The sequence below is a fragment of the Arachis ipaensis genome, chromosome B02 (genome assembly GCF_000816755.2).
Source record: "Arachis ipaensis cultivar K30076 chromosome B02, Araip1.1, whole genome shotgun sequence".
Taxonomy (NCBI): Eukaryota; Viridiplantae; Streptophyta; class Magnoliopsida; order Fabales; family Fabaceae; genus Arachis; species Arachis ipaensis.
In genome coordinates this window covers 13,261,000-13,264,210 of record NC_029786.2, presented here as the reverse complement: position 1 = coordinate 13,264,210, position 3,211 = coordinate 13,261,000, and the positions used below count along the sequence as shown (strand labels likewise).

At 28.4% G+C, this 3,211-nt stretch overlaps 1 long non-coding RNA gene across 1 annotated transcript in view; it reads right to left on the bottom strand.

The window, feature by feature from the left end:
- Positions 1-3,200, bottom strand: part of LOC107624909 — a 10,934-nt gene extending 7,734 nt beyond the window's left edge. Inside the window, exons 1-2 of the long non-coding RNA XR_001617003.2 lie at positions 2,306-3,200; positions 501-533 (exon numbers count right to left, since the gene is read on the bottom strand). This is a non-coding gene — a long non-coding RNA (uncharacterized LOC107624909). The remainder of the gene's footprint in view (positions 1-500; positions 534-2,305) is intronic.

Sequence of the window (3,211 nt, the reverse complement as noted above, 5' to 3'; positions counted from 1 at the left end):
TGAATAATTTATTGTATTAAATTGTTAAATTTTAAATTTTATTAGTTTAGAAATTATTGAATTTAAATATTTAAAATTATATATTAAATTTTTTAAATAATTTTACTGTATATTTAATTAAACCGATTCAACCACGATTCGACCTCGATTGAACCATTAAACCATTAAACAAGTTACTCAACCAATTTAATGACCGATCCGGTTCTCACAACCTTGCTCTAACTTGAATTGCCAATGCAAAGATTATTCTAGAATTTAGACTTTAACTTAATCCTTTTCAAAGGTTTAACATTTTTCTAAAACTCAACCTACTCATATAGTATACACCACCTTCAACCCAAACTTTATAAAAATATTTAATGCAAAATTTTTTAAAAATATATTTATATTTTTTAATTATTTTATATTTCTAAGAATGATAAAGAAAGAGACAAAACTAGTATCCGCAATAAGAGACTAAAATGGTAATTTACCAATTGAGAGGCTAAATGATGACTTACCAACTATCCATGGAGACAGAGATTAAACCCCCTCTGCGAATTAAACAGAAACGAAAACAGCAATAAGTACCCATTTTATAGAAATTCCCTGGATTTTTAAATATGTAAAATTACTAAAATGTACAAATAATATTTTTTTTGTTGTAAATCGAATCAGCATACAAGAGAAGTTGTGTCATAAATACAGCAGCCAAATGAAAACCCAATGAATTAATTACTTTCATATTTAAATTTATCGATTTGTACTGCCTATGTACTATGACATTACTTCCTATCACCATTATTAATTCATTCTTAAATTTTGAACTGCTAGTTGAATTTCTTTAGACCATAATAAAATTAGACTAAGGCAAGAGCATTGCAATTTAAATAAAAGAGAATTTGTAAGAATTAATTGACGTTTAATTTATAAAACAAAGTAAGGTACTTCCAATAAAATTAACTTTTATCATTCAATATTCTCTTTTTTTCTAATAAATATATACAAATATAATAAATAAAATATGCCAGAAATTAAATTTTGTCATAATATAAGAAACAATTTGGGATCATGTGATTATCTAGTCTCAGATGATGAGTGATGAAACCGGCAAGGATAAGAAACAAACACCATATGCTATAAATAGATAAATAAATAATGAATATTTAGCAAAAAACTAAAATAAAAACATACACCAAAATAAATTAAAGAACATAGAAAAAACCTCTCTCTATTGAAGGTTACATGAATAGCAAAATACACACTCTATCATTATCATTTTTTGGTAGATGAAGCAAACTAAACTTTCTATTATATGATGCAAGCCTCACATCTCTTATCCTTTTAAGTTTTATCTGTATCATACATTCACACATGTTCAGATAATATCTACCAAAAAATGCATATAGCCATATCTTATCATATACATAATATAATTATTCTCCAGCAAGAACAATCATTTTCAGAATGACAATACCAATAAAAGAATATTTCTCTAGGCAATGTTCTCTCTCTCTCTCTCTCTCTATATATATATATGAAAATAAGATTATATATTCATTTGTATTTCTAAGATCCTTATTATCATCATTGAGATCAAGAAAAAAAATAATTGGTGCATATAAGGCATAAATATAACACTAATTTATAGTGTTGCACTTCAAGATCTTTCAACATTCCATTCAACAAACAGTTACACACTATTTTAATCTTCACTTTAGATAAAAAAATGCATTGAATCAAACATAATGCATTTAATCTTATTGTGCTGTGTTCATTGGCATTTTATGCAGCCCAGAAGAAACATTTCAAAAATGTTCATGCTACATATTTAACACAATAATTTCATTTTAGAGCATGTTGACACCATATCTAAAAATATTATGTACAAACTAATTACATTCTAGTGTATTCAAGAAATAAAACTAGGCAGAATCTGAACAAGTGGATCAAGATTTGTGTGGTTAAAGAAATAAGAAGAAAACAAAGAAGAAAGCTACTTCAAATGTATATGGTGTTGTTAGCAAATCAAAATATAAAGTTAGGAACAGGGAATCATTGCAATCTATGGATATAACATAAAAATACATGTACTTTCATTTATATATATATTATCTCCCATTTTGGCAAGCAATAATAGTTTGCACTGAAAACACAAAGGAAAGATCAAAAGAATATATGCAAAGGTAACAACAGAAAACCAAGTAAAAGGGGAAAAAGAAACTATTATTGGTATACACAATAGAATCTTAGACTAAAAGAATATACTATGCTAACACAGTGAAAAAAATATATATATATTATTGTTATATAGTCATAACTATACCTTGATCATCATCACCTTGCTTGTAGTGTTGAAATGAATAAATGAATAAGATTTTGATTGGTTTGGTCTCCAAATAGGAAGGAGTGAGGCTGGCACAGCATGACCTAGTAAAGGTTAATAATTTGTACTAATAATCTTTGTTAATAGCTTTCACTAACCAAAGCTAGATCATGCTGGCAGCTTCACTTTTTCCCTTGTGATCTTTATTATTTACTTAGTTTCATCAATCCCTCATAATTATTTGAGAAGAAGGGTCAAGAAAGATAAAAACTTTGAAGGTGAGTAAAGGAGAAAAGAGGGAATATGAATTAAGGGATACCCTAAACCTAAAGGGCTAAATGGGCACATGAAGAACTCAACTTGAAGCCACAAAGGTAAACCTAAGAACTAAGAAGGAATATATATAGAGAGAGAAAGAGAGAGAAAGAATGGGACAAATGTGAAAGATCAATAGAAAATGTGATCATGGCTATATGGAGTATAGAGACATAACCCACCTTGTGGAACAGTGAATTAAAGAAAAGGGTATCATACATGCACAGTGGTAAACTATGAAAACAAAAAATAAATTAAAGGGAAAAAATTGAACACACCCATACAGCTAAGAAAGTTAGAAATGAACAGCTGAGAAGGCATGATGATCATGATGATGCTAAGCTTAAGCTAAGACACTAGCTAGTTAGATTAGGGTTAGGGTTAGGGTTTTTAGTGTTAGGGTCAGAACTGAGAGTAAATCAGATATGATAAAAGAGAAGCAGCTACTTACTAAGCTAAGCTAGGGTGGCATGCCACTCATGAACCTAAACCCTATCTCTATCTCATGCTTCTCACTCACCACTTACTTTTCCATAATAAATCTTTATTTTTTATTTTCTATGATTAGGATATATAAAAAACTCATTTTAG